The sequence below is a fragment of the Strix aluco genome, chromosome 1 (assembly GCF_031877795.1).
Source record: "Strix aluco isolate bStrAlu1 chromosome 1, bStrAlu1.hap1, whole genome shotgun sequence".
In the NCBI taxonomy this organism is placed as follows: domain Eukaryota; kingdom Metazoa; phylum Chordata; class Aves; order Strigiformes; family Strigidae; genus Strix; species Strix aluco.
The window spans coordinates 65,063,282-65,088,631 of NC_133931.1; positions in this window are offsets into that span (position 1 = coordinate 65,063,282).

Sequence of the window (25,350 nt, forward strand, 5' to 3'; positions counted from 1 at the left end):
CAAAATTTTCAACACGTCTTCTGAAAAGGTACAGCACATATTAAATATATGTGTTTAATATGTTAATATAAACATATGTGTTTAATATGTTCAACATCCTAAACAATCTTTCCCAATCTTCCCTCCCCCATGTTGCACCACCACATGCAGCTGTCTCCTACAGAGGTATTAACGGGCTTGCTGTTTTTTCTGACCCATGCTTCAGGCCATAATGTGGGTAGCTGCCTTTTCCAAACAGGAGTTTTTCAATTCCTGCTTTGCAAAGAGAGCTTGTACCCATTCCAGACCGAGGAACAAAGTTGGAAAGATCACTCTCCAGTCTTTCCATTTAAGACTTTTTAAGAATAATCCAGTCCTAAAGACAAATTAGTAACCATAGCCACAAAGGAGGCATGATCTCCTGCTTTCCTTTTCCAATTCCACAGCAAGGATTTCCAAATCGGGCTTACTTCATTTGAGGTGACCAGGAAAACCAGGAAACATGGATTTTAACAGCACGCACTATAAGGTATATAGATCAGTCACAGGGACAAAGACAGACATATTCATGGCTTTGTAGATTAATTAACTGAAGGTTACTTACCATTAGAGGTGGGGGAACGGCTATTTAAGCATCCTGCTTAAGCAAAGACACTTTAGCAACCATATTGATTTCCTGCATACACCTAAGCGGCAGTAACAATTCTGCTTCACCAGTGAGGGCCTGACCTTCAGCCCTAGGTTTGCTTTCCCAAAGTGTCCTATATAACACCAAATGATGATACACGACAACAGAATGAAACAAGAAAGATCTTAAGAGGCCCCAAGTGCTTCATGGTTTTCAGGAAATGACTTCCCAGATGTAGGTTGCCAGCTTCTGCCTAAAATCAACAATTTAATATTCTAGATTGGCATGAGCATGCAAAGGCCCAGGTGAATCTCTGAGAAACTAATCTGTCTCAGGGCTCTCAAATATTACTCAAATCTCTGGAAAAATCAGTAGAGCAAGCAATGAACATCCCTATCATTTCTTTCATAATTGAATTGCAAGAAAAAAGATTTTCTGCAAAATCATTAGTTAAAGGGGAAAACATTTGCCATTTTCTCTATGTCCCAAGGTATATATCACTATAGATTAAACCTGATTTTTTTTTTTTTGAATACAACATTCATTTCAAAGCTTGCCTGCTTCCCTTTTCTAGCCTGGCTATCCCAAAAATTTTATTCCTAGCCAACTTCTGGCATAAACTTAACCTGAGTTTTGTTAGGTGTATCACATGTTAGGGGAAAGACTAGACAGGTTAGTGTATTAGGTACATCTGATCAAGTTTAAGAGTACAGCAAGGTGGTGGTGGAAGACATGTACCTGTGACTATCACGTGCAAAATTCACCCCCAGCCACTCCTTCCCACTGGTAGCCCTGGTCATGGAGAAGACCATGCTCACCAACAATCAGTGAGGACATTTGCCACGATCGCTGATTGCTGAATAAAAGGAAATGGAAACTAAACAGAAACCCTGAAGACTCTGTCCAATGGACCTGTTTCACAAAGTTAAGGTGGATATTTCTGAGGGTAATATTTTAAGCATTTGGAGGGGAAAAGTCCATCACTGCTGTGTATATATTCCATCCATGTATTTCTTGTATCAGAGCATTTGACCTGGGTGGATTTGTTAACCAGAGTGTTTACTGCAGAGCTAATTTAGAGATGGAGAGATTTCTTTGTACCCAAGTCACAACCCTTTAAACGAGATTTGAGTATGTCCTCCAGAACATGAAATGCCTGTGTGTTTCCTTTCTATGTGAATCAGGTAGAGGTCCACAGGCCACATTAACTGGATTGCAAACTTCTAATAATTACCAATAGGCAGCCTGTCCTTTTGTGCATACCTGCAGGGAAAAATGGTATTTATCTGTATAACCTCTATCCCACATTTTAAAATCTTGCTTCTTATTCAGATTAAATCTTACTCTCATTGTCTCTTAGAAGCTATCAGGCCTTGTTGGGAAAGTAGTTATCTTGCTTCTCCGTCTATTCTCTGTGCTAGAGATATGATTTTGTGGAGTTGTAAATCAGAATTTAAAAAAAAATTCATCAATCCATAAGGATTTTATGAAACCAGCTAATAGGTGACACAAATAAGATGCATTGCTTTAGTAAATGACTAGAAAACAAACAAAGGAAATGCTTATCTTCCTGTTTTAATATGTTACTTCACTTTTTTCTAATATTTAAAATCTGACCACCTGCAAAAGATTATCAAGAGCCTCTGTGGATTTGCAGGAATGCTTGCAGTACTTGGAGCAAATGAGATACTCTCACTAGCACATACTACTCCCTGTCATTCAGCGTGCTAACAGCGAGAGACAGGGCCATCAGCAATGCAATTGTTATTATTTGGTAAAGGCTGGTGGTGACTTATGAGTTTCAGAATGCAGCTTCCTCATTTGTTTAATGTCGAGAGATTACAGTTTCCATTTACTATGGTTTTATAACATGCAGGTGGGGAAAATCTCTTCTGAAAGCCTGTCAGTAACTGGTGCCAATGCTGAAATATTCCTGCTCAATTCTTGCAAATGAACCTATGCCATATTTTGGTACAGCACAAGGTCCAGAACCCGTAACTGATGCCTGCTGCCAGCTGCTGCCAGGGGCTCCGATGCAGCGCCCATGGACGGGATGTCCTGGCCACATGCTGCAGCCAGTGGGACAAGAGCCAGGCTGAGATCAGCCTCCAGTGAGCGGCTGGGGCACAGCCAGCGTTGGGTGGAGGCGGCTAGGTGAGTGGTAGGACTGCCCCACTCTCACAGCCCTCCAGCACCACTCTTGGCCCTACCTGCTGCCTTCCTGTCTCAGCTTCCCCACCGTTAAGGGGGATAAATAGAGTATTTCCTGATATTAGAGGGGTCCTGCACTGAGGAACTCTGATGTCCTGGAGAAGAGATCCATCTGTACACTAATGTTTTAAAAGGCTGGGGAGGATTTTATGGACTGCAAAATGGTAGGTCTGAATTGCAAGATATTTGAGGCACGGGCTCTTCCAGCCTCTTTCCCCTGGATAACCCCAGCCTGACAACTCAGCAGGGGGATGGCTTCACCTGGGTGCCTCCACCAGTGCTATGTCTCTGTTCCACTCACCCATGTGGTGCCAGCCTCCTGGCTGCAAAAACCAAGGCTTTGGTCTGGGGGTTCAGGCTGAGCTGTGTCTTCAGTGCCTCAGCTCTACATTGCTTCAGGTCACCACCAGCCTGTTAAGAAGGTTGGCAACTCCATATCAGTTTACCAGAGAGTGAGGATGGGCAGGCAGCTGTGGGGCTCTGCCAGGGAGGATGTTACCCCATGCTGCTTGACTGCCTGCACTCCACTTACTCTCTCAAGAAACAGAGTTTTCAGCACAGTAGTGTCCATGATGTAGCACAGAGGTGGGAAATAGGATGGGACACTAACAGCATTCCTGTTAGTGAAGCCTAAACAGGGCAAATTAGCAAGACAGGACAAGTTTTAGGCAAGAAAAACCCCACAGTTCTCCACCAAGAGACATTCTTTTCTTCTTCACAGGAGGAGAGAAATCAGACACTCCCACCAGCAGCAAAAGCTTAGCACAGACAGGTAAGGAAAATTTCCATGTTGAATGAGTCCCCACAAATATTTGCAGAGCGTGGGTACACGGAGATAGACACATAACACACATGCTGTCATGTCACATGGCAAGGACGATGAGGGGATTTGCAGTCTGATGCTGCCCTGCAGACTCTGATGGGTGAAAATGGACTTTATGCTGAACAAGCCCCAGCTAAGAGATGACTGGTTGGTTTTGAATTGTTGCTGTGAATCAACAATAGGATATTGGGAGGGTGAGTTTGGGGTTAAATTCAAAAGGTTTCAAAATAATGCTTCAAGTTGAATTCAGGCTCAAAAAAAAGAAAACTAAGGTGGGTGGGTTAATAGCAGGGTAGTGTGCTCAGTGCCCCTCCCTTTTTTCTCACTCATATTTGCTGCTAATAATAATGTGAAATATATGTTCTTAGCACTGCTTTGAAAAATTGACTGCTGTGAGTTCCTGATATACCATGAATGTGAGTATGTAGACATAAGCATGACTTGGTTAGGGGACTTTGAATCTTTCTTTTGAGATCTGCTTGCATCGTCCAGCTTTTCACCATCACAACATCAGCCACGGCATGAAATCAGAGTGACAGAGGGGCCAGCCTGGAAGACCCTGGCTCAGCTTAGTGAAAAAGTCTCCATGCTAGAGTAGGGGGTCCAAGTCAAAAGCAGTCTGATTCCCCTAAGCCCGGAACTCAGTGAAACTATGATCCAGGTGTTGCAGCTGTAGCTGATCTCAACTAAAAGCCTCAGATGAAATCTGAGGTTAATCTTAGCCACATTAGCATTAGCATTCTAAATATAGGCTTTCATTTGTCCCTCCTCATCAGAGTCTAAAGGCACAGTATATTTAGTGTGGTTTTCCTCACCTCTATAGACAAGATGGTATTCCAACTTTTTTTTCCAAGCAGGGAGCTGGTGCATACTTCCATAGGGAATTTATCCAGCGTAACACAGGTAGTTTGTATAAGGGCTGAGAGCTCTCCTGAGTCCCATGCTTATTCACCAGACCATTTCTCCTCTGTAGTTATGAGAAGGGTCAAAAATCATATTCAGATTTCACAGCCTGGGCTCAGTCTCAAACAAGCCATCAGAACACAATAGCTTCACCCAGCGAGAACTGGCAGTTTTGCCTTTGCTTTTTAAGACTAAAGCTTCTTTCCTATTGCTGTTCGTAAAGACTGCAGAGGCATATGGAACATACGCTAATCTAAGATGCAGGTAAAAGATGACAGCAAAGTTTATTGGTTGGTGCGGGATTAAATGCTCTACCTCACAGACCTTGTTAGCAGGTGTTAATCTGGTCTTTTGGGCATGGGTGATGCCCTTCATTTAGTCACAAATTGCACATTTGGGGAAACTGGAGCCCATCATAGTTAGCCCTGAGATAAGGAGGACAACAAAACAATTTTACTTGCATGCCAGGAGATTGAGACATCTTCCTACTAATTTTAAGACCTGCTGAGGCAGGGGTAGTTCACTTATACCTTAGAAAAGTAATCTTTTTAATTTGAAAAATAGTTACACGTACAAATGAAGAAAGAAAATATGGCTTAATATATTATTATCTTTTAAATTAGGTTGAAACTGACTGGTTGCCTATCCTCCTCCCATATAAAAAATTCTGCACTGTGTGGTTAATTATATCTCATATTTATTTTAGGCTTTGTGTCCAAAGATATCCTAAGTCAAAGCAGAAAAATCACTTCACCCATCACTGAAATTCAGTCACCTCTGGGATGAAGAATGGCAGTCAAGAGGACAGCTAGTACACAGTAACCTTGGCCAAAAACCCAGGTGCAGAAATCTGCTACCACCGAAAGTGCCATGGGACCTAGCTTTTAAAGACTTTCCCACAGTAAATTAAATGAAAGTGTATTTATCTGCTTCAGCAAAATGAAATGTTGAGTTGACTCAGCCAAGCCTCAATCCCTTGTTTTAAAGACTCTGGGCATTTCAAGCATAACGCAGAAAATACTGTGCTGTTGCACTTCCAGTTTATGGCAATGATAGAAAAAAGTTGTAACAAATCAGTGACCAGGTAACACTCCGAATTTCTGCAGAACTTGGGCTCTCCAAAACCACAAGGGGATGGCAAATTCAGAGCTTAGATTCCCTCTATTACATTTGCTTATCTACACCCTACTACCAATTCAAAAAAGGAAGATCACTTTTGTCAGCACTGGGACTGAGACTCACATTTATCTGGCACAAGATACCAATACACATTACAAAAATGCTAATTCATTGCTAGTTCAGTGCAATATTATTCACCACACCAAATGATCCGTTTACAAAGTTACTTAGACACTTACACATAGAAGATTCTTCTGAACAAAAGGTTCTCTTGTTTCAATAAGTTTGTGATGGGGAAGAAATGTGATACTGGCCTTTTGAGCATATTTAGCAGAAGTACAGATAATGGGCACTGGGACATTACTGTTTTTTCTTACAAACACCAGATTTTTTCCTTCCATTTTTTTAGGCCCTGGAAAGACAAAATTTCATTGGAAAAGCAGATTTAACAAGTGATTAGAGGGTAATCACTATTCTCTTGTAATATGCAAAGGGCAATTTTGGGTTGTGAGGTAGTCTGTGGGTCATGTGAATTTAATTGTCATATCCAGAGACTTATACCACATTAAGTGTATCCCTAGTGAAACAGCAGAGTTGTAAATCTGTGAGATAGAGATATATATATATGCGCACTATTTTATAACAGAGCTATGGGAATAGTCCATTACCTATAAAATAAAGAAACAACGTTAAATATGCCAAATCAATTTCCTCATTAAACCAGCAACAAATACTTAGCTAGTTACTACAAGAGACTCCAATGTTCAGCTCAGGTTCCATGCACTGTCCCCCTTTCCACCATTTTAGCTAGTGCTTTCAATGCTTATATAGAAGGTGTCAGATTAAACAAACCATCCTGGAAGACCTGTGAGGATAAAATAATCTGTCAAGTTTCTTTTCCATATTTTTTTCAAAAACTATCTTTAGAGTAAGGGGAGCTAAAATCAGCAGAGAGGGACCACAAGACTGCCTGTACACGAAAGCCATGTTGACCATTTTGTTTGTGAACTTGGGGGATTTGAAGCTGAAATCTTGACCCACTTGAAGTCAATGAGGATTCTGTCATAGATCTAAATGGGATTCAGGATTATTCTGAATCCTCTGTAGCCTACAGCTTGGCTCTTCTGCTGCTCAAGCAGTACTGACTTTCCACTCCTTTACTCTGTCCCACTACTGAAAGCAGAAAATTCTACTTTCCACCACCTGCAACTCAGCTTTCTCCCAGAAAACTTTTTTCTCTGCTGCCTTCTGGAATTCTTAGATGATCTCCTCCTTTCTGAGTTATAGTTTAAGTAGAAGGAGCTCAACTAGATAACATAAAAAAGCAGTTTTCAGATACAACAGTACACCAGTTTGTCAATACAAGTCCTGAGATAGGAATCTTAAGGGTCTTTTAGTGGGCATTGCTGAAAAGACAACATTTGCCATTTCATGGCAATTACATTACTGTTATATCCCACTTCTACCTACAGAAAGGTATCAGTTACGTCAGGTATCTGAAGCAGAGTGTTTCAGAATTGTTTGCTGTAACAAAAGAGAGTTTTAAAAAGTGGCTGAAAAGAAGGGTGCTGTAAAGAAAAGAAGCCATAGTGCAGTTTGACATCTAGTATGCCACTGCAGCCTTAATGCAAAATTTTTTGCATTATTATTATTATTTTGTCATAAGGCCTTGTGCCGAGACCAGCACTGCAGCCAGGATTTTCAGCCTTAACCCTGAATTTCCTGGCTTTTATGGGTTTAAAGCCAACCTTTAATGTTACTCAAACATAGCACTATGTAGATGAATTGATTTAACAGTGTGCTTTAGCTAAATGTAGAATCTCCATAGCAGTTACTTCACAGGGCTCAGGAGCAGCTCACCTCCACTCACAGAACTCCAAGGCACCCTCTCAAATATGCCTCCCAATAATCCTGGACTCCAGGGTCAGCCACTTTCACAGGAGGCCTATACTAAATATTAGCAAAACAACCTCCTGGTTATTGTTTTACACAAACTGAAAGTTATTTGGGACCCACTGTTTTGCACAACAAGACAGCAACGACTACGTCACATTTTGCATCCATTTGGTCTTGAATGAGCAGATCTAACGTTTCCAAGCTGAATCTTTCCAGTCCAAAGCTACTCAAAAAGTAACACCAGTTTGCCAAGACTGCATGTGGGAACATGGGGTGGTCTCACAGCATTGAATGAAGCACCAGGATATATACATTGCACAGGATGTGGTGAATACGTTACAGATATGAAGCTTTAGGTAAAGAGGAACTGATTTAATGTTTCTATTTGGAATCTTACATGCTCAAAAAAACTGAATTATTAGAGGCTGACCTACATCAAAGTTTTCTTGCTTGTTTTAAGAAACATTCTGCAGACAGAGATAACTGTTCAAAAATTACTCCACAGTAAAGAAATGCCTTGAACTATGGCGCTACAGATATTAAGTACTAAAAATGAGTAGCTGGCTACATTTTTCTTTCGACAAACTTCTTGTTTCTTTTTCTACTGGATTTTGTTTTGTTCTAGCATCTAGTTATGTATTTTGTGAGCATAAAGCAATGTCGCATGCTGTAAGGCCAAGTGTGTTTAAAACACAAATCATGATTCAAAACTGTAGTGTGGAGATTTGAAGCTGATCTTGAAGCTGGTAATTATTGGCTTTGGCTCCTCACCACTTACATCTGAAAACATAAGCCTCAATTAAAAGGGAAGGTTGTCCTCTGCAGAAACAAAACAACTAATTCAGAAGTGACCTAATGCTTTAACTGAGCTAAAGGTACTCTACACGGTATGTACACATGAACAGAGTACACATGATCAAATGGGAGCACTTCCAGGTCTATACACCTGATTAGCTAAATCCCATATGAGCGTTCTGCTCTGTTGTGGAGTCCCAGGATAGAAAGGCTTGGTTGCTTTTGTAAGTAATGAGAAAGGAGGAGGGAGGGGACCTTGTCCTCCAGAAAGATGGAAGGAATAACGGGTATTCTTGTAAAATGTTATAAATGTTGCATTTAAATAGAAAAGTCTTAAATTGCGGAGCTGGTCCATGTAATAGAAGGATCAGTAATTTTAAAAGAGTGCCAGAAATGAGCCAATTTCACAAGCTATTTGAAGGATATTTTCATGTAACTTTTGGCCAAAGCAATGTTCCAAAAAGTCTGAAAATTGAATCCTAATTAGTTACAAGGATCCCTCTGGCTCACAAGTTGACTATTACATTGTGCTCCATGCTCCTGAAGCAGATGAGAGCCATCACACCTTGCCAACATATGACAAGGAGAAAGGTAAACTCACCATGCCACTGCTTTCAAAAGAGTTAAAATCAAGAAAAGAGAGAAAATTACACAAATCTTGAAGGAGAATTGCCATTCTTTCCACATAATAACAGTCATCTGGGATAATATGCCTGTATTTCACTTGTCAAAGCATGCTGTTTACTATTTGGTCTTTTAATAGTGAATTTAGTGAACATTAAGAGGCATTAAGGCAAAGCAAGCATTTTTATGTTATATCAGCTCATTCCCCTGCCCCTCAATACACAGGTCTTTACATTCCATTGTGTGTTCTGAAGAGACCTTATACATCTTCCCATATAGGTTAAGCTGACACTGCAGAAATGAACATGACTGATTTAAATCTTTATTAAAAATATAAATGTCTCGAATACTAAAACTGCCTATTCATAAAACAGGGGCTTTTGCTCTTGCACATGCTGAATAGGTTTGGGGGTTGCTCTGGGGACAGGAGCATTCTTTGAGTTTTTGGTTAGTGTTCTCCCCCCTCCCTTGTGAATTTTTTCTTGTTGTTCTACAAGAAATGAAATGCTAATCTCAGCTCCACCTCTATTGGGTCATCTCCAGGTCAGCAGATTAGAGAAATCAGCGGAAGAATGAAGACAGTCTACTCCAACTGCAGGGCAGGATGACCCAGTTATTAATCAATCTGATGGCAGCATTTGAACAATGACAGTCATCTGTCAGAAAGCAGGAGGTGGCTCCTCATTAACACACCACTCACCTGCCCTGAGCTACAACTCTTTTATAATAATATCTATCATTCACCTCCAAGGTGTTGCTTCTTTCTCTGGCTACATGAAATAACAGACACTATTTTCTGCCCCCTCTCTGATACTTCATTTTCTTGGAGTTTACTCAACCTGCATTGCCTTACCAAAAAAAAAGGAAAACTAAACAAGCAAAAATACCCAAGCAAAATCAGAGAGACCAAAATGACTTCTAACTAATTTTCTAAGACTTTCAAGGCTTCGGATTAAAATAAGTAAACTAAGTGAGTTAAAAATACCATTAACACACTAACATACCACAGTTATAAATTGGCCTCTTTCTTCCCACTAACAGGTCAACCCTTATTTCTGCCAATTGATTTCACCACGACTGTCCCAGCAGGTTCCCTCACACCAGCTTTATACTGTCATATACCTTTTAGGATTACTCTGTTTTATTCTGCCAGTTTTCAATCCACATGCAGATGTTAAACCAAAATAATATTTTAAGCAAATAATTCTTTCATAAAATACTGCTTATCAACACACATTTTTGTTATTAGATGCACACATGCATGGAGTTCAGACACAGGGCTGATGACTAACCAACTGCGGCCCCAGTTCTGCCATTAGCTACGCCTAGGAACAGACTCACATCAATTTCCATCAGCCTCCTCAAAAATCTGACCACAAGAGGTATCATTAAGGGATGGGAATATACAGGTGACGTAAACCAAAACCCACCAGTTGTATTCAGTATTATACACTGGACCAACAAGCTGCAAGGCACCTACAGATTTCTTGCTCCCCTGTCTTTGATTCCAGTGCTTCAATTACTGTTCGCCCTTTAAAATCTCCTCAAACAAAAAACTGGGACCTATATAGCCTGAGGATTTTCATTAAAGAAAATCCCCATGGTGTTAGTTATAAGCAAAGTGGGTGCTATAATTTTAACCCAAAAGTCCTACCCCCTATAGCTCCACTTAACCTGCTGCTGCTTCTCAGCGGCTTCCACTGACCCCTCAGCCCATTATCTTCCATTTCCGTATTCCCACAACCCCCCCTGTTTCTGGTTTTATGCAGGTTATTTAAGGACAAGTTTAGACACAGTAGGGATCCTAAAGGGCTGCGGATTATCTGCAGTGGAAGTTGTAGCACCTCTCTCGAACCTCAAACTGGTGTGAAGCAGTTCCTCAAGTGACACCAAATCCCACAGCGGTCAAGGGGAGGGGGGTTTCAAGTTTCGCAGTAATATTAGATATAAAGTATGGCAATGTCTCAGCACCAACGAAGATCGGAAGTCTTGGTGCTGGGAGCAAGCTGGCCAGGACTGACTATGCATCCTGAAAAGCTTGCAATGAAAATGGACAAGAGAAACAAATGATGAAGCAAACTTCCAAGCACAGCAAGCAACGTGTTTGCTGCCAATGTTACACGAGAGCTACCACGTCCTTTCGCTGGATGTGCTCGTAAAAGGGAGATGTGTCCCCAGCTGTTACAGGTCTCCTGTACCAAACCCAGCCTGGATAAACCACCTTCCTCACACAAGCCAGCCTTCAGTGAACAGACTAAGAAATGAAAGGCAGCAGCCGCTTAGCAGTCATTAACAACAGGTAGCATCACATCCATGTGTTTCTGGAGGAGGACTGCAACATGGCAGTTGGAGAGGAGGGAGGAATCACTGACTCCGAGTGTCCCGAAAATGCTCAGCCAAACCCCATCCAAATGACATCTATCTGCTCAAATGGGCTGGAAATGTAGCAGAGTTACATGGTATTTCTGGCCTCCTTTCCATTCCTACGGCAAGGACAGCATCTTGCAGGCTGTCTAAGCTGCTTCCAGTTCCAGTTGGGCATTACTAGTGCATACTAAAATGGGGAAAAAGCTAGCTCCACAAATGCTTTTAATACTCAAAAAAAAAAAAGATTCATTTCAAGTCCGGGAATCTAGATTGTTTTTTCTTCTCACTTTCTTGTTAGCGGGCATGCATTATAATTTTACTAAAAGGTGAAAATTAATATTTTAATTTTGGCAACAAAACAAGGCAGCATTCTCTGTATTACACTGTTTCTTAGCATTAGACACCAGAAAAACAACAAAAAAACCCAAACCAGAACTTACCAAAAATATGCAACAAAACAGACAAAAAAGCCCAACCAACCAAAAAAAAAAAGCTAAACACAACCCCATTTTAGAAAAGCTAGGATCACAGTCTTTCTGTCTAAACTCTGTTTGTTTAGGCAATTACATTGTCTGTTACTTACCCATAATGTTCTCCTTTTAGTTAGAGTGCTCTGTGGATGATTTGATGTTGCTAATGTCTAGTTTTCTGGGAGGAGAGAGGAGAAAGGAAATGTTACTCCTGAACTCTGACCTCTGTGGATGGCTTTCTGGGGAATGCACTCCACTAATTGTCTTCTTTTTGAGCTGCAGTGGATGTAATTGCATATATAAGGCCTGTGTTTTGCTTGTGTTACTTTTTTACAGTACGGAATGGCATGTCCACAATGGTGCATTAAAGTAATAATAATAAAAATAGTATCCATCAAGTAATTTCAGTGCTGTTACCACACTGGGCTGTAACCACTCTGCAAGTCCTGTCTGGTTACACCCAGGCTCCATCCGCCTCCACGCCTTTAGCCCTCCACCCTGGATGGCGGGGCAAGCGGCACCCACCTCTCAATTCCCAGGTTTGCAACTTGCTTTCTAGCTAAAAGAGTATTTGGCAGGGTAGGTAGTCCTCCCTCCTCTGCTATAAGCACATGTGCGTTTTGGTGTGTGCACATCTTTAGTACAGCTAGACCAGGCGCTCGTCAGGGAGAAGCATGCGAGCCCTCAGCTTCACCCTCCTATGAAGGAGGAAAATATTATCATCGCTACAGGTAAACAATGTGATATATTTAAGTAATACACCGAGCAGTAGCACATGAATTAGTTTAAAACTAACGAAGGTGGCCACACTGTTATTGAATCTTCCTCTCAGTCTGCAGATGTGCCTGCAAATCCTTCGTGGCTCGCTGTTTGTGCAGAAGGGCCCTGAAAAACATGCTGGGGCTGGTTTCTCCACTCGTAGCTTTTTCCTCCAAATAATGCCATCTTCCCCGGGAAAAAAAGAAAAAAAAAATTGCTTCATTTTATTTTTCCTCTTACTCTCATTTCCTCCTTCTTTTGAACAGAGCTACTGTTAACATTAGTTCCAGGCTAAAGTGATGTGTCTCATATTTTGGTTTTTTTCCCCGGTGGAAAACCTTATAAATAAAATATTCATAGGAGAATATCCACCTATCTTTCCCAGTATTATATTCCTGACTAAAGTTTTTCTTTATTTGTCAGGGAAATTTGTATTAAAATTTTACTTTCTCTTATTAATTTTGTACAAGCATGTATGTTAATTTTGGTACAAGTATGCATGTATTTTTGTACGGAGTATGCCTTTTATAGTGCATATATACACATCTAGTCTCTCTCTCTTTACAAATAATATCGTAATACATCTCCCTCTCATGTTATTTTTGTTTATATACATATATATGTATGTGTGTATGTGTATGTTCCCCTGTATGTATATATATGTATGTATATATGGATAATATATATATAATTGCCCGGGCTTTACAAACGGATGCCAGCAAGTGAATACCTGTCTATTGCTCTGTCAAATGTGACTCGCTGGAAAAGCTATTGGGTTTATAGAAGAGACAAACATTTCAGGCACGCCATTCTGGGGTAATGAAGCATGGCAACAAAATATACCTGTGCAACATTTGATAAAGATGAGCTGACACACCAGTCCAAATAGGTTCTTTTGTGTGTCTGCACGTGTCTACCATCATTGCTTTCATCTTAAAACAGGAAGGTAGCAATAGCAGCAGCAGCTGGCAGGAACCACAAGAGGAAGAGCAGCTCACACAATTAAACGTCGTTTACCTCTGGCCTTTATTTCACTCCTCCCTCCCCCTAATTTATTATGTGTTTTCTCCATCTCTATGCAAAAAACACAGGCTCAATTTTTCTTTCTTTCTCGTGCTATCTAGCTCTTTTTACAGGGGGACTAAACAAGACAATAGGTAAAATCCCATGGCATTTAGCTTTGGATCTTAACTTGAAATGGTTCTTAGTGGGGTTTTTATGGCCTTTGTTGTTCTTTGATTAATGTAAAGTAAAATTAAACCCTACAGTTACACATTAGTACATCTACTAGAGAGAAGGCAAAACCGCGCCACGTACCTCACTTTACAGAAAACATCTTTTGTTGTGTTTAATCTTCAGAGCAAAGGAAGGGAAAAAGCCTCACCTGCTGCAGGGACCTTTGAAGGGAAGAGAAACATAGACTTCAGCTGCGGCGCTGGGCACTGCAAGCAACCCAAGTTACACCACTCTCCTCATAAGGGGCTGTGCCCTTATATAGTCACAGCTTCCATTAAAATCACAAGAATTGTCCTGGTATGTGGAACCCAGCAAAGAGGTCTCACAGGCTCTGACTGACCCCCAAAGATTTGCTTGCAAGGGGAGTGGTAACTAGAAATAACCAAATTTTATGGTAGTTGTTATGTGGATCTGCACCAGTTTTTACCAAATATAGCTGGCTGCATAAATCTTTCTTCCAGGTTAAATTTAAAACCACGTTTTCATTGTGTAGAGATGTTATACATATGTGTATGCTTGCAAATGTTTGTATTCAACTCAAACGAAAGCTTAATTACACATAGTATTCTGGCTAACACCGTCTACTGAACAGGCCAAAGTCCTTCTTCCCTGTATATTGTATATGGCATATATGCGGTATTTATTTTTTTTATTAGATATGACCTGCTCTCATCTCTTCTCCTTGTGCAAAATCTCCTTGGTATGTGTGATTTTTCATTCTGCCAGCTGGTAAATTCATTTTTACTCTGGGTTTCCAGTGGTTTTTTTTCTTCTTCTTTTTTCCAGACATTTCTAGGCAGAATGTATAACAGGTCAGCTGAAGTAAAACTTTCAGCATTATGGTTTTTGAGTGGGATTTGAAACCAGATAGAATGAGTTTGGCCCCTTGTAATCTCTATACTGATGCAACAGGTAACTGAAACGGATCTTTTGGGTTTTTTGCCCTGGTAAAACTCCTGCTAAATCTGAAAGATGGGTCATAGAGTTAGCAGTGTGTTTTCCTCAGAGCAGCAGTATTTTTATTGTTTACTACTAGTCACTGTGTCTGATAATAAATGCCTCTAAACATGCTTATTTTTTTCAATTTTCATCAGTAGTCAGATCATGGGAACTTCAATTTCAACCTCTGGTTGTGCCCCACCTCACACCCATTTCATGAAATCTATTGTATCTTCAGCCAAGTTCACAAGTTAAATGACACATATGTGGCCTTTCTGTTCATTTTGTCTGACACTAAGACAATTCAATTGATGCTCAGCATAAAAAAAAAATCCCAAAATTACAGACCATCTCTGCCAAGGGTAAGAACAGGTCAAGAGCCAAAGGAATTTAAGAAAACTGTCTTTTATACACAGGAAGCAGTTAACATATGGAATAAAAGAACAGGGATAGCAATTGATGAAACATTTGGGAGAAACTTAGATAAACAATCATAAAAAAGATTTAGACAAGTCCTTGGAGTAGCCAAAAAATAAATAAAACTAGTATAGAGTGTGCAAGTCACTTCATCGTCCTTCCATTCTAAAATAGCTGAAATAAAATGGCAATGAGCAGATAAACTGCAAAATATCATTGTGATTTAGTAGCCATTTCTTTCCATCAGAGCCAGTGTTTTAATTTTCATTCTTCCAAATTACAAAGTAACAATAAAATATCCTTTTCGATTTATGGCAATGAGACCCTTTTAATTGAATTTCAGAAATGAGTTGATTTGACTGATGGGTAGGTAATGGGGATATACTATTTACAGTGCAAAATGCATTTCCAGTGGAAGGTTTTGAAAAAGCACAGCTAAATAGATATTTATAAGCAGGATTTTGGATGGCTTACACATACACACACATACACACAAATATATATGTTCACCCTGAGGTACAACAAACAATATTTCTGTTTAATCCTAAAAGCCTCTACCAAAGGAAAAAAGTTCATGAGCACTTAGACCATTTATTCCAGTAACAGCCAAATGTACAATCGCTATGACCTCATTATAACTCTTACTTTTTCTCAATGTGTATAGAGACATGGGATTGAGGGTGCTTTTTTCCTGAATGTTAAGCCAAATCTGGAAATACTGGCGACTTATAGGCCATCTCAGTCTGCCCAAGAGTTAATGTGGAGTAGCCTATATCAGCCATCACTTTTTGCATTGCAATGGCAAAATTCCAGCTGACTTTAATGGAGCCAGAATTTCACCCCAGGTGCACTATTACAATTGACTAGGGCCTGATAGATTGATTCCTGAGATGCTCTGGATTCCAGATGTGGATCTCATAAAATTGTAGAGTGTAGTGTGTGCAAAGCTTTTTTTATTTTTTCCCCATTAAATAAATAATAATAATAAAACACAGTCCTTATAAGCAGTGCAATGGAGAATATGTGCTGGTTTTTTCCTCTGTCTTCCAAGAAACAGCTCCTTCTTCTTTCTCTACTACTTATGATCTCACATTTATATAGCATGGGGGAAAAAAAAAAAAAAAAGAAAAAAAACCAGCCAGTGAGCTGCATCTGGTTTAAAAAGCTGACTCCATGTGTGCCTGCTGAAATTTTATCAGCAACACCTACGATAGAAAGTCTAATCAGAAGCCAACTATGTTAAGTAATAGAGACTGAAAAATACCCTCGAAAGCCAGGCAGTCCACAAGACTGTAACAGGAATGGAGCAAAAGAAACCTTCACCTGCAGGAGGACATGGTGTCATAAATAAAAAGAGAGGAAAGGAGGAGAGATTTGCCACTCTAAAATAAGCCCTGAGAGACCTGGAAACCACATGGTGCCATCAGCAGGGCAGGTGTTTCCCATTCTGGGCCCTTCTTGCCTTAGGGGAGGGAGGGCTCCTGCCCTCTCCTAACCACGACGTACCTGTGCTGGCTCCTCCAGTTGTCCTTCCTCTGCTCTTTTGCCCTTATAAATATCTGTGATAAATCCATCTACATCCATCTCCATGTTTATCAGGAGTCTAGGGAGAAGCAAAAAGATCTCTATTCCCCTGAGCAAAGTAACAGTGGGACAGTATCTGCTCATTAAGGACATAAGGACAAAATCTGTGCTTTTTTTCCCCTACTACACTCAGTAGTACCAGGGAGGAATATTCCACACACCCCACAAGACTGAGATGGAGAGACAGGGACAACAGAAAAGCATGAAAGAGAAAGATGTGCAGTCAGAAGAGTTCCCCTGCTGCTGCCTTTGGCTTCCCAGGTGTTGGGAAGCTGAGGCAGAGCAGAAGTGAAGGAGCCCAGGTAGGGACGTGATGTTCAGTGTTGCAGCAAACGCTGGTCTCGTGTTTTCCCACAACTTGGTGGAGCACATATGTGCTGCACATAAGTTAAAAACAGAGTCAGAAGAAACGTGGCCCATGTGTGTGAGCAATGGGAAAGATGCTATGTAGGATAAGCTTTTGAATATTTCCCAGCAAGGATGTGGTGTCAAAAGCAGAGGACTGCAAAGGAAAACAAGCAAGGCAAGCAAAAAGAGGAAACAGTCTAAAGGGGGATGCCTGATTTGGGGGTAATGTTACCTGGGGCTGTAGAGCCTACCCCTACTGAAGTCACTGAGTGCAATAGCAGCAAAAGCAGGCAGCACATCATCGAGGGAAATCCCAGAAATTGTTGCAGGTGTGTTAGATATGGTTGAAAGACAGAGTGACAAAGAGGGAAGAGGTTTTGTGAAGTTACATGGAGCACAGATTAAAAACACCGTACTATATTAAAAAAACAACATATCCACTATATAGAGGCATGCCAAAAATAACTATAACTATCCCTCTGTTTGTGAGCAATATATTGCTATTTTAAAACCCTCTGAAAAGCACTCTGTAGCCACTGTATTAAAAGACATGTCTGGTCTTGTATTTCTCAACAAATGCCCCTGTTTACAATTCCTACTGTGGACACAAAAATATTTTGTGTGAATCTGTGTTTGTGTGGAATTATCAGATGCATCTGCCCATGGAAGGACAAACACGGACAAGGTCAAAGGAAAATATTCTTTAGAATAGCCCTTAAGCAGGCAGAGGAATTAGGCCTGATTTATGAATGTATTTCCACAATTCACTTGAAAATTTGTAATGTCTGTGCAGCCTGGCAAGAAAAAAAGGTGAGGGTAATGTGAAGGAATGCTTCTATTCCACTTTATTGTAAAATTATCCCATGTTACCTGCTCTAATCCCCTGAAAACAAATTAAATCCTCACTAAGCTGACTTTAAATCAATAGTTTCATTTAAGAATAGTGTGACTTAATAAAAATAAAAAACTAACTGGTCCAGCCAATTTAAGAGGGAAATAAATCATTGCCCAAGGAAAAAAGCAGATTTGACTTGTATATGGGCCACAGTTTTGTTGAGGGGACTAACCTGCTGTCTAAATTAACTTGGGGTATATTACAAATCTCATCAGCCTCATTCAGAAATCTGCTCCACTGTACTAGGAAATAAGATTGCCAAAAAAAACCCAAACAAAATTGGAGATGTTATGAAATAAAACAATATTTCTGAGAACACTTAGTAAATTATATAAGAAAACATGTCTTTGAATTGCCCTGAAAGATCACCTCACACTCCAGCATCTCCCTTGTCTAACTTGTTTGGAGAGGATGTTTGTGAAGTAAAAAGGATGCCATATTTGCAGCTAGGGCAAAAGCAAAAATAGCTGCGTTAGAAACAGCAGAGAAAGGAGCAGAGGCAATGAACAGACAGGCAAGCTGCCAGCTGTTTAATTCATTCATACAGCAAAACTAGTTAAAATAATAACTGAATAAATTATTTGTAAATCTATAGATTGAATTATCCATACAATCTTTGCATCTTGGTGAAGATATTACTTCAATGTTATTAAGTGTGGATATATTTATCACTAATTTACTTTTTAAATGTTATGAAACTTGCCTAATAAAAGTCTTAAGTGTTCAGAAGACCAGAATACAAACAGAGGCCACAACGAAGCGGCTTACTCAAATCAGTGCAAGTTATGCATTGCAAGTCACTGACAGCAGGAGAATTTAATAATCCTGACTCCAGTTGACTTATTCTAAGCATTCCCGGATGAATACCTTTCTCTGTCACTTACCACATTTCCAGGCAAGCCTTTGAAAACTGTCTTTTAAATAACCTATGCAAGGGCACCCCACAAGTTGGCAACAAAGGACAGGACCGGTTTCTCTGGAAGCTCAGGAAATGCTTTAACTATGCACTCGCCTTGTAGCCCACTGTGATAATCTATAGGAGCTGACAGGGTTTCTGGATTTGCTTCAAATACCCTGGATCCAAGGAAGGGATTGCAGTGAATCTGTGACTTTAGAGACCTGGCTTAGAAGAAAGGACTTCGCATGAGGCGTTCCTTTACATTTTTCTGATTCCTCCAACATGATTCCAAAAGATGTTAGTATCTTCATCTCACTTTCCTCCCTTACAACATTCATGGACCAGTAGGAATAAACACTTAAGATTTTGATTATAAGAACCCTAAGAAGTCATGTGATGACTGAGGAATTAAAATTAGTGGCCTGTGAAGGAATGATGATGGCATATAGATTTTAATTTTGGCATTCTCTATGCTGTACCATGAGCACAGGCTTGCCAACACTGGCAGGTCCAACATAAAACTACCTTGCAGAAATGTTTCAATGGAGAAGGAAAATGAACAGTAGAACATCCAAATTTATAAAACTGGGGAAGCTGTTCTTCTTCAGTTAGTTTTATTCTGAAGCACAGACATTAACATAAAAAGTAAGGATATTTAGAAAAAAAAAAAAAAAATGCTCAAGTGCCCAAGTTTGCAAGGAACCTGACAGAGATGGACTTGGTGAGCACCAGAGGAAATGGAGTATATTGCAGAGCAAAACACTCCAAACTGCCCTGAACCTGCCTGACAGAATACTATATGACTGTGTGTTTAACAGGTAGTTTGAGTTGCAGTTATCTGTATTTGTATTCCCCAGTAAGTGCTCCTAGGCTCTGCTATCCCACTGTGATTTTGAGATATGAGGTCTTAAGGAGAGCTGGATCAAGTAGTGTCTCACAAGATCATCTGCACTGGGCCTTTTTTTCTTTTTTTCTTTTGGTTATCATTTTTCTTATCCTTTCTTGATTCTAAGTCTGCCTATTTATTTGTTATAGGGATAACCATCTGTGTTAGAGCTAGAATGAAGGATCGTTGTACATGTTACATTTGTATTTGATGGACTCCTTCTTGCTAGATAAAAATATAGTATGCTGTTGTACACTGTATCAGACTAAAAATAGAGAAGTTAGTTTTCTTTCAGGCTCTCAATTATTTAATGAGCTTTAAGATGAGCTTCATATTCAAGAAGAAGATTTATGGCTGCATTCTCCCAAGTGGGAAGGCCTTCACTGTCCTCTGACCTTTTAATTTCTTTTTTCCAAATTCCATAGAAATGAGTGGTTTCCTTCAAGTTAGACAGAATTCTCCAGGAATCTGTGGAGAGAACATCTCAAATTGCCTGAATCATCAGGCTATCCAGTGCCCACATAATTATATTTTCAAAGCATACTGTCCTTTTGGGCTCCTCAACATCTTTTTAAAATTCAAGATATCCAAGCCACAATTAGGACATTCAAAAACGTACAATATCAGAAGTTAGTGGTGGTTTTTTTAAAACTTTTCCCTGAGCCATGGGTCATGACATTTCTCTTTGCAGACCCTTTCTGTCTTATCGGTCCTCTTGTTTTAAAGCCAAACATTCATCAAAAGGTGTTCATTTTGCATTTGCAAGGTACTTTCAAATCAACTGTTGCTTGCAGTAACTTGTAACTTACATGTGCAAACTCAGACCTGTTAAAGAGAGAAATGTGAGGCATGCAAATCAGGTCAGAATCATACTGACAAAATGATAACACTCAGAAAGCACTTGTAAGGTTGTACAAAAGGTCCAAACCTTGAAGCTGAATTTTGAATACTTGCCCTTTAAATTCTATTATAAGTTTAATGCAAACCTTTGGGCTTCTTAACATTCAGTTTTGACAAGTGAATAAATTACTAAGATAATATAATTCTCTGGTTTAACATAAAGGAGGAATAAGTTAGTATATAAAGACAATAAATAGCAAATGATACATTACAGATATCATCCTTATGGTGTTATGGACAATACTGTCCTGGGGTGTAAGACGATTTATTTTTACCTAGTACAGAGCCAAGTGCATCTTCACTGGTTAAAAAGAACTAAATAAGTAATAATAATGATCTAATGTATTGAAAGTACCATATGCCCATATGGCATATAAACTGCATATGAAAAAGAGGCAAATAATTACATTTTAAAACTAAACTGTTGCCAGAACCTCTGCCTTGTCTAAGGGTCTCCTGTTACTCATGCTTAAAGATTTTTCTGTTTCAAAATTCCAGGGTCCCATTATTTGTAAAAAGCATTTGAAACCCAGTGGAAAATTGTGTGCTTTGTTATTTAACAAGGTTTACATGTCCTAAGGACCCTGGGATCACCCCATCTTCCTGGATTCACCATACTGGTCAGACTTTCAGGATATGCTTGCGTGTAACAATCAATACACTGATGAACCAGTTGATGACACTACTTGTTAAGACGGGACAGCTTCATAAATTAGATTTTGTAATCCATTTGCTTTTTCATTTTAATGTCCTTGGTATCTAATGCACAATAATATTAGTTTTTAATCTCGATAACATAAACTAAAAATGCTCAGATGTTCCTCATCACCTGGATGACGAGAAAATAGAAATACTCCTTCAAAGTTTTGCAGATTAAACTGCAAGAGTTACAAATTTTTGAAGAACTCTGGCACAATCTGTGGATGTGTTTAGCTAGTGCAGTGCATGGAGCGATGTTCTCTCTGCAGGTGGGCAGCTCAGGGGAAGGTTGGGTAGTGGTTACAGAAACCAAAATGCCCATTCCCATGACAGGGAGTTTCTTGTGTTACTTTCACAAGTGCCTAATTCAATTGGAGCTATATTTGCAGTGTGCATATAGCCTCTCATAAGAGAGCTAGATTTTGGGGGCTATGCAAAATTTCTTCTTAGTAATGGTGTTTATTCTTAAAATGAAATAAGCAAATGCTCTGAATCTTTAAATAGGTCCTTCTTTTCATTTTTTTTTAATGGAATCACAATAAATATTTGGAGTTCTGGATTTCTTTTGCCCATCATTTTCCCTTGTCATTGCCCATCATATAACTGACTATATGCGGTAACTTACCAAGAGACCAAACAAAGAACTATAAATCTCTCTAGTTCTTGGTAATCTCATGCATTCCTGGCTCCCAGCTGATCTATCAAGAGGTCATTTGGTTGAAAGCCAACTTGCCAGACCTCCCTTCCCTGTCACTGTTTTAATTTCCTCTTTTGCTTGCTTTATTCTCAGTACTGGTACATTTTAAAAGAAATAGCATTTGCATCTTTACAAGGACTGCCATTTTAAATAAGACGTTCTTGGGCAACAACAAAAAAGACCCTCTGTCTCTGAGGATGTGTCTTGACAACTTGTTTTTAGTGTTTGGGAACACATGCCACTTTGTTCAGTTCTGCACAAGCAGATAGATTCAGACAACTATTTAATAGTACCCCAAGCAGAAAAAAAAAAAAAAAAAAAAAAGCAAAGGGACACAAATCATTGGCTTGATATTTACTGTAGACAGCAGTCTTCTCCCTGTCTGATGGCAGAAGTATTTTAAACATACACTCAATATCTTCTCTTGCAGATTTGTATATAATCTGACTCACAGGGAATCAGACACAGGATGGGGGGCAGCAGTCTTCCAGGACCACAATGGACAAACTTCTTGCCTGGCCAGTTTTCTTTTAGCTTTTATAAGTGAGAAGCACATTTTGGCCTCGACTGATCTAACAGTTTGGTTTTGGCTCTCTAGTCCTTGGTCTCTTTCCTAAGCTGGCTGTTGACAGGCTATGGAGTATTACACATGGGTTTTAATCTTCAGGAAACATAAAGCATACGTAGCTTGCTCCAAATCACCAGCTCTCCCATACCACAGAAGAAGATGGGGTTTAGGGGAAGGGCTAGAGTACGGTGGGGTGGTGGGGTGGGAGTAGTAGGAGATTGCAGAGTATTGCCTATAACCCCAGCCACTGACGTGCTCCCACTGAGACTGAGACATCTAAAATTGCTTGACCAATGTCTCAGCTATTTGAAGCTAGGCCAGGAGCTGTTTGGTCTCTGCAAATACCTGAAAAGATATCAAAAAGGCAGCATAGCATTGTCTCTTCCTCTGCTCAACTGCAGGTATTTCCATTTACAAGCAGCTGGCGCATTCAATCTAATATCATGTTTTGTGCTTACCTGAGATGCAGCTGGAAATAAAAATAGTCCTTCAGGCAGAAAAAGGAAAAAATTTTCTGCAGATTATGTCACTTCTCTCAGCTCTCTTCTCCCAGCTTTTGTTGTTGGTGTCGTTTGTTGCAAACGGAAAAAGCCCAAAGAACCCATTTGATTTGCTGCCAGTCAGGGGATGGCAATGTTCTAATTTGCTCACATTCAACCCCAAATTTGGGTGATGTGAGTTGAATCCTGTCCCAGACTCTGCAGCTCAGGCCTGTTTCTAGAGTACATCTCTCTTCAGCCAACAGTGCCAGAGCCCAGGGTCAGTAGCACCATCAGCCCAGCAAAGACCACTGTCGCCTTCTTTGACAAGTTCACAAAACAGGAGCTCTTTAGCAAGTTACTTAGGAAATTCCCTGTATCTAGGCCAGTCTTTGACAGAAGAAATTCCCGTGAATATTTGCATCATCACAATACACTCTACAACATAATCCAGCAACTGGCCCAGTGTTGTTGTAATTAGACCAGAGTAATCCTGGCTCCCACAGAACCCATGCCCTTTCTCCTTCAGCAGCTCAACAAGTGAGGAGCAACCTCATGGATTGAGTTATGCCTCCGTCCTACTGTTAGCTTTTGGGGTGTCAGTGATTTATAAGGGCACTCCTGGAAGAAGGAGCTGGGAAAGAAGAGGTTCGTGGGAGAGGCAGAGAGCTGTCAGATGAGCTACATGAAGGACGGGATTTCCTACCTCCAGCCAGAAAACACACTTTCAGATTTTTTACCCTCGTGCTATTATAGTATTATTACTCTTTATAGTTTAATAAGTTTCCCCATTGTTGTGACATGTGACAGCAGCACCTGTGTTGGTGAATGAAGCAAAGTGGGAACAATGCCTTGTTGTCTGTAACAAATACCTGTCAATTCCAGACTGACAATTTCTACTTAAGCTAATTTACAGAAGGAAAGGTAAAACACCCTCTCCTGGGGTATTATGAAAAGAAATAACGAAACATTTGATATATGCTTTTACAATTAGAACAAAACCTAAAGCTTTAACTTAACAGCATAAAAGAAAATAATAGAAGAAAAAAAAAATTAATATGTGACCTGATTGACAGTTGCTACAAGAAAAAAAAAATACACTTCTGTGTATATATTCTCATCTGTAAAACAAATGTATTCATCTGGAAACTGGGTGAAAATCTTCCTCCTTCTCTTCCAGACTGACCCAGATGTGCCATGAACCACTCCAAAGGCCATGATCTGCAGGTGATGAAAGTGGCTTTGGCTTCAGGACCAAGACATTACTGATTCACTCGCTCAGTGAACACAAGGCCATGTGGTTTTTGTAAGTGCAGCCAGTATGTTTATAATATTTAATGGAGCAGAGAATGAGCTCTTCTAAAAAGAGCTGGGTGTGCTTCGGAAAGAAAGTTCTCTACCAGTTCCCTCCTCCTTTTCTCCTCTTTTAGGGATTTAATAATGGAGTTTGGCTTTCTTGCTATGTTGACCATCCTTGACTGAACCCAATGTAGTGGAAAAAACATTACGTGTCTTTCTTCCAGTTCTCTGTACCAGCATGGACCGTGGCATGCAGAAGGGTGCCCTGAAAGGGACAGTGAGCCCCCTCCCCTGTTGCCATATATGTTCCACCACCACATGAACCGCAGCAGCCCGAGACCCTGCAGGAGCATGCTGCATCTAATGGACACGTTAGTGAGAGACCATGTTTGCTGGTATACGGGCAGACAGACGGTACGTTTCAAGAATGCATTCTCTTAAACACATCACTTCCCTATTTTCTACCTTCAGCAACTGAGAAAATGGGACTTCATTAATGTTATTCTAGACAAAGAGCGGCAGAGAAATGTAACTTTAAAAAAACCCTATATTTTTAAATTGAGAGAGACCAATTACAAAAGCTATAAACACTTTAATCATTTCTCTGAACATGTGGAAATACATACATTGTGAACCTTTTTCATAGAAAATGCTGAAATCCTTTCCTTAATGGCACATTTTCTTAATGGCTTTACAGTTTCTCAGTTCATTTCAAAGGGCTGTTATTTGTTATGTGGACATAAGTTTAGATTATGGTTTAGAATGCTGAGAGATGTTTGAAAGAATTATCTGGTGGATGGTGGCAGCTACTTTTGCGTTGCCTTCTGTTCTTGCTTTGAAATATATGGGGGTGGGGATACAGGGGGATGGAATGCCTGTGTGCTAAATATTCCCCATGAAAATGTGGGGTGAAATCCTGCCCTCAGTCAAA